Here is a 13,003-nt window from a genome sequence, read left to right as displayed (position 1 = left end):
GACAGAGATCCAGCAAGGTTCAGTCGGTCTTACACGCCGCTAATTAACAATTAGCGGCTCGTAAACGCGGGGATTAGCTTAGCTAGCTAAATCAAGTTGCTACTAGTAGCTAGGATCAGCATTGTCGGGATAAGGCTACCGGCCACCACCCACGTTTACGTGAGTGTGCATTATCCTCTCGAGAATAGTATACGTAGTTCCATCGACCACCTCTCGAATATTTCGATGCTTGTTTTACACGGCGACGGAAGCATCCATAAGAAGAAAAATGCGGTTGTTAACAGTTGTCATGTGGTCGTCTTGTGCGGCGGTGTGATACACGTTTGGTCTTCGTAGATAGTGGTTCTGCATTACGTTTCTGCCATGCTCTGCACCGTCCGGTGGCCGGCGAATCCTCTTCACGGCGCACGCCGGCCGGCGAAGCACGTTGTCAGGCAGGGAGAGTACTGTTCCACCACGTCCCCGTCGCCAACGTTCCCGGTGGTTTTCTGTCTGATCTCGACACGTGCAATTTACCATGCTTTGGACTTGTCTGAGTGGTTTTTTGAAGGTGCGCTCATGCCGGGAAACATCCCACCGGGCCGTGCCGTGCCGCCGGTCCAGATCAGGGTCGTCCACGGCCGCGGAAGTTTACCAGCGTAAAAGTCAGCTCGGAGCCAGCCACGGAACGTTTCCGGCCAGCCAACAATTGCCCAGTTTTCGTCGCACGAGCGAGCCACTCATCATGCCTTTGACTGCATGATGCGGTGTCGCGTGGTCTGTGGTTACTCCGGATAGGATCGCGTCGTAGCTAGGGAACGGTTATGCCACGGAACCGAGGCGAACCACGTATAGATGATCAGCGCGTGTAAGGGCATCTTCAATAGTTTGTATGTCAGCTTGTTGATAAAATATGACATGTCATCAACCAACACCTTAACATACAACAACTTCAATGGGTTGTATCTAATTTGCCCAATAGGATGTGAGATAATAAATGGTGTGGTCTCTCATTCTACATTGGAGCTTGTGCAATGGGTGTTGTTTCATGTACATACATCCTTCCTTTCTTTCCTCATTTATTGTATGACACATCATCAAAAATTCTACGAGTATGTGGCAAAGTCTACTAACAACTATCTTACAATCATTGGAGATGCCCTAAAGCGCACTGGGCAATCGAGCAAACCCCGTACCGTACGCCCGACCTACTAACCAAAACCGTATGTTCCCTGGTGTCCCGTTATTGCTTGTGTTGTTTTGGGTGCGGATGTGCTGATGTCGACTGGCAAAAACGTCCCTGCTCTTTCATCCGCTCAAAGACACTACTGGTAGGGTGAGAGCCAGAGATTGAGTTGGTGCGTTGGTTGGATAGATCCTTATGTGGTGTGGACCTTGGAGCGCCTTTGCTGCAAAGGGATGCTCGCATGAAATTAACCTGAGCCAGCCGACCGTCTGATCCCTGATGCATGCATGCATGCATGCATGCAGCACCTCTGCTCGGCCGGCCAAGTGTGCGCTGCTAGCTGCAGCTCGGCGACAGCACACGCCAAGGGTGCACGCATTTTCTTGCCTTGGACTGCACCCCATGTCCCGTGCCATATCGAGCTCGGCCAGGCATGGCAAGCAGGTGCACGCTCTGTTTGACCCTAATACTAGATAGAATGCGCTGCCGCTATCCACTCCTCGCTTTATTGCGCCGAAATGCTTGACATCCCCGGTACGCTCCTCCTCGATCTGGCCGACCGACGGCGAACTTCCCCATGTTTCTAAGCGCGCCGACAGGGCCGGCCCCTGCCATGCATGCTAACCTACCTGTATTTTACCTCGTTGGCACGGGCCGTGTCGCGTTGGTCAACTTTCTCGCCCACCGGAGCCTGCCGCTAGTCAGCGTCATGCGTGCGTGTGTGTCTCGATTATTTGCAGCGCACTGTGCGCGCTATGTACACTGAAACGGAAGTCGGTCTGCAGATAACCTTGCAGCTCTTGCTATGGCAGTGCCTTCTTCTTCTTCTTCTTCTTCTTCTTCTTCTTCCGTGGATCGCTCCTGTTGCTGTCACTCTGGGAGTGAGCCGTGTGTACGTACGCCAGACCGCACGCAACGCAACTTCTACTCGCTCAGGCTATACACGAAAAGAACACGATCTGGATACGCATGCATGGCTATCGAATTATATGGTCGTGGTCGAAAGATTGGCCGTGGAGACCCATAATTTGAGTTAGTTGTACCATGAAGACTTTAATTAAATTTGAGTTGGACGTTGCCGACTGTCAGAGGATATTAATGACTCATCAGCTCTCCGTTGTGGTGCAGCTGGCCGGACCCCGGCGGATGAGGATGATCCACACCCCAGTTCAGCTGTTCGGTTGTGGATGGTGGATAGTGGATATAGGTGTAGCTGCTTTTGCTTTCAGTCGGATCTTCGGTTTCATGGCGAGATCCGTCGATCTTTGCCGTGATCGGATGGGTTTGACCCCATCGATCGCCTCCTGGTAGGCACTAGGTAGGCAGCAGTACAAATTCCAGCCATTCGATCTTCTGATGAACAACAGATCGTTAGGCGCCTTTACTTTCCGGTCGTGGATAATATGTCGATGCCAATTCAGACCGCGTCGCACGTTCGGCAGAATGTCAGCACCAGCACGCATGAATCCCTTTACTCGAGGAAAAAGTTGAGCACAATTTTTGCTTTGCCAATTGGCACACCCGACACTTTCACGCAGATTTGGCCTTTGAACAGAAGCAGCACATCAGGGAAACCTTGTGCACCCAACACGCCACGTAGTACGGTACGGTTATGCCCATTTGCCTGCTTTTATTTAGTTATCATCAATCAAGTTGGCAAGGCATCATCAGCATGGGCTGCAAGCTTCAGCTCGCTGCGAGCGGATCGACAATCTTATCTCCAACGTCGACATGATTTTTTATAATTCCACAACGCATCAGGCGCCAAGGACGTACTAAGAAAGAGGTTGATTTTTAATGGAAGAAAGAGGTACGGGGAGGGACGAATGCGTTTGTTGAGACGACGTACTGCTACTTGCAAATCTTGATCAATAAATTTGCATATCTTGCACACAAACACAATTCAACTACCAGCATATTGTACCTTTTTATTTGCATCTTATTTGGTTAGCTTTATCCCAACCATATACTAGTTTAAAATTGCAGTTCGGTAGACACTAATTCCCTAGCTGGATTCCATAAACCTAGGTGCATTTAATTTTTTGTCGGGGCTAGCTGGATGTACAAAATGGTCATTCTGTCCATGCCATTTTTCCTCAGAAAGATCAGGCCGTGTGCAAGTGCAACCACGCACCTGCAGTGGCAAAATTTAGTGTTTTGATCCTTTTTCGAAACCTATTCGAGATCTGACCCTATGTTAATTTTTTTTCGAGATCTGACCCTTTTGGTACTGTCAGAGTCTATGGCGGTAGACTGTTAACAGCCTACCGCCAGGGACTTTGGCGGTATGAAACATCTCTACTGCCAAACGAGTTGGCGGTAGCCTGCACAGTCTTACCGTCAAGGTGCTTGGCGGTAGGCACGAGCACGCACTGTGTTTAATATTTAGGCGGGTTTTGACGGTAGGGCATGCAATCCTACCGCCAGGGTCCTTGACGGTAGGCTGTTATATCCTATCGCCATAGTCCCTGACGGTAGCAGTCAGATCTTGAAATTTTTCCAAACTAAAGTCAGATCTCGAATAGGTTTGGAAAAAAATGGTCAAAACACGAAATTTAGCCACATGCAGTCAGCTCTTCGGATTCACATCAAACTCACATTTAATTAGCAAAGCAGAGTTTGATCGGGCTCGTTTACTTTCTGGCCATTTTGTGCCCACGATGGGAGACAGAGGGCCAGAAGAAGGACCCCCAATTCTGCATGCATGTTCCCGGCACGTCAGAGCTACCGCGACTGCTCAAAACCACTTGTGTGGAAAGACGACCGCTACGTACGCGTACGTGTCGTCCTGCAGAAATGGTGGAGGATTAGGCCACGTTCTGCCGTGCATAATTGATTCGCGTGCAGATTAAAATCTTTCTAATGAGCAACGATCATGGATGGAATCATGGAATGTCGATCAAGAGTCCAAGAGACCGTGCTAGCTTAGATAAGGACAGGAGGGCTAAATGAAAGACGTAGAGGCGACTCTTTAACAAAATTACGGTAATGTTACCTAGCTGACGTCCGCTAGAAAAACGGCGGCAAGTGATAGGATATAAAATTATCTTCTCAGAAAGAAACTGCCATGTCTTCTGAAGAAAATAGCATCCCTCTTCACTTCATCACAACTAAAACTAAAACTGTTACAGAATCATTCACATATGCCATCTCCCCTGATGAACATTCGCCCGTTAACAGGGTCCTAAGATTAACAGTGGTAAACGCGTCCGACACTTAAATTTTTTTAAGGGGCGTGGTAAATTGCCCCCTCCAGCCCGTGAAAACTCACTTTTCCCTGCCCCGTTGCGCGAAAACGGTTGGCGGGAGGGACATTTGAGCACGCTTTCCCCACACCCCCTCCTGTAGCCGGCCGCCACCGCCGCCGCCCGCCCGCCACCGCCGCCGCCCGCCCGCCACCTGCAGTTCCGGCATTTCCACCGTCAGAATCATGCCGCCGGGTCGCAGTACAGTCGGGTCCACTGTGCCGCTTTGGAATATTCTGTTTTACAGTTCCGCTATGCGGGGTCTGTTCGGACATAGCCCACGCCAGCCCGTAAAACACGCTTTTCGCGAACTATACACGCACTATAAAGGCCCGCGATATAAGGGGTCTGCTAGAGATGCTCTAATAGTAGTAGTATTACCAAAAAAAGTTAGCGTTGAATTAGTTGGAATTGTAAAACAAGGGGAATAAAAGCCTAATTACCATGATATTTCCGAGCTCTTCAGAAAGCGGCGAAATTTCTCCCGGGACTTTGTGGTAGTGAAATCTCAAAGTACTACAGGATAAGAAAGAGGTTAGGCAGTAGATAAGGCTTCTTTAAGCATTAAAAATTGCATTACGAGCTGGCTGGTGCGGTAGTCGTCGGTTCGGATGGATTTGGTGGAAGGAAGATGTCACACCTGTACCTGTGCGTCGTCCTCGGACCCTTGCTGACCCGATCGATTGGTGCATACAACATCAAGCAATTAATTTGATCTGTACGGAGTACATGTTATGGTCGTCGCACCGTTATCCTTTGCCAGCGTGCCGTGCCGTTAATGGCGTTGGCTGGCTGAGGGAGGTATTTGTTAACTTTAACGATCATCTTGATCACGGACATCACGAAGAGAAGCCGACGAGATATTGACCCGTGTGTGGTGGTATAATAATTGGTTGCAATTTGGATAGTGATTGAACAACAAAATTAAGTGTACCTGTACGTGGTGACATTGCCTCCGTCGTGATGAATCAGCATGCTGACGGCGAACATGATCCCACCAACAGAAAGGAAGTGGGCTACTAATCCGCTAAGAGCATCTCCAGCCAATCCTCAAAACTCATTTTCCCATCCCATTCCTCATCCTTTAATTTTCCATTTTTACGAATTAGACTTTTAGTTATCTAGCCGGTCCATCAAATCTAATCTTTAAAAGAAATTCAAATACGAAATTTTGCACATATACACATTTCAAACACGTATTTAAATTGCTTCATTGCATAACTAAACAACAGTACCATATTGCAACATAGTTAAACAGTCCATTACGTACTACTTTAAAACTACATCGACATTGAACTAGCAAAAGCATCAGGATAGACTAAATAAAAACAAATCCTTGAAATATAAAAGAGGAGCTCTAGTCGACATCCTCGGATAACTCTGACTCGAAGGAGGTGGGGATCACCCTCCCCCCTACTGGAGGGGCCGCCATCGTGGTCTTTGGAAGTGGGACGACTCCATGGCATCTTGTCCTACTCTTGCTCGTCACCAGCAAGGTCGTGGAGGATGTGCTCAGGGTTGACTTCGAGGCATACAATCTCACGGTGCTCGCACTCGATCATGCATGCAATATCCATCTTGAGGGACGCGTAGTTCTCGAGGATGATCTATAGGTCCTCGAGTAGCGTGATCACGAAGGCGGCATCTATAGGTCCTCCTCGACACGAAAGACGGCCCTAATGGGCGACGCGATAGCGGCTGCGGCCTTGTCGGGGAGGTTAAGATTTAGGCAATTTCCAAAGAAGCGTGGCATGGTGGCGTTGTAGGAGCGTGTCGCCTCCTCCACGGTGGTGAAAATGGCAAGCCACAACCTCGCCGCCATCACTACAAAAAAAAAGACACATACGTGACATTTTGGGCCGAACAAAATTTTTTTCTGTCATACATATGACACTTCTATGACGATAATTGTGACAAACCCCGGTATCATCATAGATGTGGTGGACTCCTACTTCTATGACAAAAAATCATGACAGAAAATGGGCTTTTCGTTCTGGGCGGGCCGGAGACGCAGCTGCATGACATTCTTTGGGCCGTCCATGACGGAAAAAACCGTGGTAGAAGCGAGGGGGAGGAAAATTTCGGGGAGTTCCCGGTTATGGTGGGAGGTCAGGGGTCGAGCGATGCGCGTTTCTCTCGTACACGTACGCGCGTGTGTGCGAGGCGTTGGCTCTAACTGAACCCAAGCGATTGCACCGCAGGCTACGCATTACTGAACCCGAGCGATCGATCGATGGCTGTTAACTGAGCCCAATCGAGCGATTCCTTCGCTACTGCTGCTAACTGAAGCCGATCGATTGGATGAACAGTGAGCGTTGTGCGGGGGGTGGGGGGAGGGTGGGGGGGGTGGGGTGGGGTGTGGATGAACAGTAAGCGCTGGCGTTGCCTCTGGATGAACAGAACCCCGTGGTGTGGTGGAGGGCTGGATGAACAGTAGACGGTGGAGGAGTGCCCGTGGAGGGGTGGTTGAACAGGACCCCGTGGTGTGGAGGGCTGGATGAACAGTAGACGGTGGAGGGGTGCCCGTGGAGGGGTGGTTGAACAGTAGCCGGTGGAGTAGCGCGCGGTGGAGGTAGGATGAACAGGAGCCCGTGGAGGCTGGAGGAGGTCGACGGTGGAGATGAACAGTATCCCATGGAGTCCCGTTTTGCGGTACGCCACACCCCTCCCGATGAACAGGACCCCCGTTTCGACCGTAGCGCTCCAACACAAGTCCGTTTCGTCCGTTTTGCGGTACGCCACACCCCTCCCGATCAACAGGACCCCCATTTCGACCGTAGGAGGTCCGTTTCCTCCGTTTTGCGGTACGCCACTCCCCTCCCGGTCATCAGGACCCCGTTTCGACCGTAGGAGGTCCGTTTCCTCCGTTTTGTGGTACGCCGGACCCCTCCCGATGAACAGGATCCCGTTTTGAACGTGGTCAGTCGAACACAAGGTCGTTTCCTCAGTTTTGCGGCACGCCAGGCCTCGTTTCCATCGCCTGTTCCGTCCAAGCCCTCCCGATGAACACGACCACGCATTCCGTTCCGACCCAGCCGGTTGGCTCCCACGCGTTCTGTTGCCTCCCGATGAACACGACGCATTCCGTTGCCTCCCTATGAACACGACGCATTCCGTTGCCTCCCCATGAACACGACACATTCCGTTGCCTCCTCATGAACACGACGCATTCCGTTGCCTCCCCATGAACACGACGATGATGTTGTTTCTCCGTTCCGACCCAGCCATGTACACGAGCCCTGGCCGTACGTATGTGTTGGGGAACGTAGCAGAAATTCAAAATTTTCCTACGTGTCACCAAGATCTATCTATGGAGAGACCAGCAACGAGGGGAAGGAGAGTGCATCTACATACCCTTGTAGATCGCTAACGGAAGCGTTCAAGTGAACGGGGTTGATGGAGTCATACTCGTCGTGATCCAAATCACCGATGATCAAGTGCCGAACGCACGGCACCTCCGCGTTCAACACACGTACAGCCCGGTGACGTCTCCCATGCCTTGATCCAGCAAGGAGAGAGGGAGAGGTTGAGGAAGACTCCATCCAGCAGCAGCACAACGGCGTGGTGGTGGTGGAGGAGCGTGGCAATCCTACAGGGCCTCGCCAAGCACCACGGGAGAGGAGAAGAACTTGGGAGAGAGGGAGGGGCTGCACCAAAGGCATAAGGGGTGTCTGAAGAGGCCCTCCTACCCCCACTATATATAGGTAGCCCAAGGGGGGGTGCGCCAGCCCTAGGAGATCCAATCTCCTAGGGGGCGGCGGCCAGGGGAGGTTTCCCTCCCCCCAAGGCACCTAGGAGGTGCCTTCCCTCCTTGGGACTCTTCCTTAGGGTTCCCCCTTCACCCTAGGCGCATGGGCCATAAGGGAAGTGGCGCCCCAGCCCACTTTGGGCTGGATCCCTTCCCACCTCAGCCCATGGGACCCTCCGGGATAGGTGGCCCCACCTGGTGGGCCCCCGGGACCCTTCCGGTGGTCCCGGTACAATACCGATGACCCCGAAACTTGTCCCGATGGCCGAAATAGGACTTCCTATATATAAATCTTTACCTCCGGACCATTCCGGAACTCCTCGTGACGTCCGGGATCTCATACGGGACTCCGAACAACATTCGGTAACCACATACAAGCTTCCTTTATAACCCTAGCATCATCGAACCTTAAGTGTGTAGACCCTACGGGTTCGGGAGACATGCAGACATGACCGAGACGTTCTCCGGTCAATAACCAACAGCGGGATCTGGATACCCATGTTGGCTCCCACATGTTCCACGATGATCTCATCGGATGAACCACGATGTCAAGGACTTAATCAATCCCGTATAAAATTCCCTTTGTCTATCGGTACGATACTTGCCCGAGATTCGATCGTCGGTATCCCGATACCTTGTTCAATCTCGTTACCGGCAAGTCTCTTTACTCGTTCCATAACACATCATCCCGTGATCAACTCCTTGATCACATTGTGCACATTATGATGATGTCCTACCGAGTGGGCCCAGAGATACCTCTCCATTTACACGGAGTGACAAATCCCAGTCTCGATTCGTGCCAACCCAACAGACACTTTTGGAGATACCTGTAGTGCACCTTTATAGTCACCCAGTTACGTTGTGACGTTTGATACACCCAAAGCACTCCTACGGTATCCGGGAGTTGCACAATCTCATGGTCTAAGGAAATGATACTTGACATTAGAAAAGCTTTAGCATACGAACTACACGATCTTTGTGCTAGGCTTAGGATTGGGTCTTGTCCATCACATCATTCTCCTAATGATGTGATCCCGTTATCAACGACATCCAATGTCCATGGTCAGGAAACCGTAACCATCTATTGATCAACGAGCTAGTCAACTAGAGGCTTACTAGGGACATGGTGTTGTCTATGTATCCACACATGTATCTGAGTTTCCTATCAATACAATTCTAGCATGGATAATAAACGATTATCATGAACAAGGAAATATAATAATAATAATAATCAATTTATTATTGCCTCTAGGGCATATTTCCAACAGTCTCCCACTTGCACTAGAGTCAATAATCTAGTTCACATCGATATGTGATTAACACTCAAGGTCACATCCCTATGTGACTAACACCCAAGAGTTTACTAGAGTCAGTAGTCTAGTTCACATCACTATGTGATTAACACTCAATGAGTTCTAGGTTTGATCATGTTGCTTGTGAGAGAGGTTTTTAGTCAACGGGTCTGAACCTTTCAGATCCGTGTGTGCTTTACAAATCTCTATGTCATCTCCTAGATGTAGCTGCCACGTTTTATTTGGAGCTATTCCAAATAACTGTTCTACTTGGAGCTATTCTAAATTGTTGCTCCATTATATGTATCTGATATCTCTACTCAGAGCTATCCGGATAGGTGTTAAGCTTGCATCGACGTAACCCTTTACGACGAACTCTTTTACCACCTCCATAATCGAGAAAATTCCTTAGTCCACTAGTTACTAAGGATAACTTTGACCGCTGTCCTGTGATCCATTCTTGGATCATTCTTGTACCCCTTGACTGACTCATGGCAAGGCACACTTCAGGTGCGGTACACAGCATAGCATACTGTAGAGCCTATGTCTTAAGCATAGGGGACGACCTTCGTCCTTTCTCTCTATTCTGCCGTGGTCGAGCTTTAAGTCTTAACTTCATACCTTACAACTCAGGAAAGAACTCCTTCTTTGACTGATCCATCTTGAACACCTTCATGATCATATCAAGGTATGTGCTCATTTGAAAGTACCATTAAGCGTTTTGATCTATCCTTATAGATCTTGATGCTCAATGCTCAAGTAGCTTAATCCAGGTTTTCCATTGAAAAACACTTTCCAAATAACCCTATATGCTTTCCAGAAATTCTACGTCATTCTGATCAACAATATGCCAACAACATATACTCATCAGAAATTCTATAGTGCTCCCACTCACTTCTTTGGAAATACAAGTTTCTCATAAACTTTGTATACACCCAAAGTCTTTGATCATCTCATCAAAGCATACATTCCAACTCCGAGATGCTTACTCCAGTCCTTAGAAGGATTGCTGGAGCTTTGCATACTTATTAGCATATTTCAGGATTGACAAAACCTTCCGGTTGTATCACATATAACCTTTCCTCAAAAGAAAATCGTCGAGGAAACAATGTTTTGACATCCTATCTGCAAGATTTCATAAATAATGCAGTAATCGCTAATATAATTCCAACAGACTCTCAGCATCGCTACGAGTGAGAAAATCTCACCGTAGTCAACTCCTTGAACTTGTCGGGAAACACCTTAACGACAAGTCGAGCCTTCTCAATGGTGACACTTACCATCATTGTCTGTCTTCCTTTTTAAAATCCATCTGTACTCAACAGCCTTACGACCATCAAGTAGTTCTTCCAAAGTCTACACTTTGTTTTCATACATGGATCCTCTCTCAGATTTTATGGCCTTGAGCCATTTATCGGAATCCAGGCCCACCATCGCTTCTCCATAGCTCGTAGGTTCATTGTTGTCTAGCAACATGACTTCTAAAACAGGATTACGTACCACTCTGAAGTAGTACGCATCCTTGTCATCCCACGAGGTTTGGGAGTGACTTGATCCGAAGTCTCATGATCAATATCATAAGCTTCCACTTCAATTGGTGTAGGTGCCACAGGAACAACTCTTTGTGCCCTGCTATACACTAGTTGAAGTGACGGTTCAATAACCTCATCAAGCCTCCACCATCCTCCCACTCAATTCTTTCGAGAGAAACTTTTCCTCGAGAAAGGACCCGATTCTAGTAACAATTGCTCTCGAATCTGAGATAGGAGGTATACCCAACTGTTTTGGGTGTCCTATGAAGATGCATTTATCCACTTTGGGTTCGAGCTTATCAGCCTGAAACTTTTTCACATAAGCGTCGTAGCCCCAAACTTTTAAGAAATGACAGCTTAGGTTTCTCTAAACCATACGATGTCATCTCATCGGAATTACGTGGTGCCCTATTTAAAGTGAATGTGGTTGTCTCTAATGCCTAACCCATAAATTATTGTGGTAATTCGATAAGAGACATCATGGTATGCATCATATCCAATAGGGTGCAGTTATGATGTTCGGACACACCATCACACTATGGTGTTCCAGGCTGTATCAGTTGTGAAACAATTTCCACAATGTCTTAATTCTGTGCCAAACTTGTAATTCAGATATTCATCTCTATGATCATATCATAGACATTTTATCCTCTTGTCACGACGATCTTTCAACTTCACCCTGAAATTACTTGAACCTTTCAATAATTCAGACTCGTGATTTATCAAGTAAATATACTCAACATCTACTCAAATCATCTGTGAAGTAAGAACATAACGATATCCACTACATGCCTCAGCACTCATTGGACTGCACACATCAAAATGTATTACTTCCAACAAGTTGCTTTCTAGTTCCATTTTACTGAAAACGAGGCTTTCAGTCATCTTGCCCATGTGGTATGATTTGCATGTCTCAAGTGATTCAAAATCAAGTGAGTCCAAACGATCCATCTGTATAGAGTTTCTTCATGCATATCTACCAATAGACATGGTTCGCATGCCTCAAACTTTTCAAAAACGAGTGAGCCCAAAGATCCATCAACATGGAGCTTCTTCATGCGTTTTATACCGATATGACTTAAGTGGCAGTGCCACAAGTAGGTGGTACTATCATTACTATCTTTTGGCATGAACATGTGTATCACTATGATCGAGATTCAATAAACCATTCATTTTAGGAGTAAGACCATTGAAGGTATTATTCAAATAAACAGAGTAACCATTATTCTCCTTAAATGAATAACCGTATTGCGATAGGCATAATCCAATCATGTCTATGCTCAACGCAAACACCAATCTCGATGGTAGAGGGAGCATGCGATGCTTGATCATATCAATATTGGAAACACTTCCAACACATATCGTCAGCTCACCTTTAGCTAGTTTCCATTTATTCCGTAGCTTTTATTTCGAGTTACTAACACTTAGCAACCGAACCGGTATCTAATACCCTGGTGCTACTAGGAGTACTAGCAAAGTACACATTAACACAATGTATATCCAATATACTTCTATCGACCTTGCCAGCCTTCTCATCTACCAAGTATCTAGGGTAATTCTGCTCCATTGGCTGTTCCCCTTATTACAGAAGCACTCAGTCTCGGGTTTGGGTTCAACCTTGGGTTTCTTCACTAGAGCAGCAGCTGAATTGCCGTTTCATGAAGTATCCCTTTGTTCCCTTGCCCTTCTTGAAACTAGTGGTTTCACCAACCATCAACGATTGATGCTCCTTCTTGATTTCTACTTTTGTGGTGTCAAACATCGCGAATATCTCAAGGATCATCATATATGTCCCTGATATATTATAGTTCATCACGAAGCTCTAGCAGCTTGGTGGTAATGACTTCGGAGAAACATCACTATCGTATCTGGGAGATTAACTCCCACTCGATTCAAGCGATTGTTGTACTCAGACAATCTGAGCACAAGCTCAACAATTGAGCTTTTCTCCTTAGTTTGTAGGCTAAGAAAATCGTCGGAGGTCTTATACCTCTTGACGTGGGCACGAGCCTGAAATCCCA

The sequence above is a fragment of the Triticum urartu genome, chromosome 6A (genome assembly GCF_056163025.1).
Source record: "Triticum urartu cultivar PI428250 chromosome 6A, HENAU_Tu73, whole genome shotgun sequence".
NCBI classification, from domain to species: domain Eukaryota; kingdom Viridiplantae; phylum Streptophyta; class Magnoliopsida; order Poales; family Poaceae; genus Triticum; species Triticum urartu.
Note: the sequence above shows the minus strand (reverse complement) of the source record.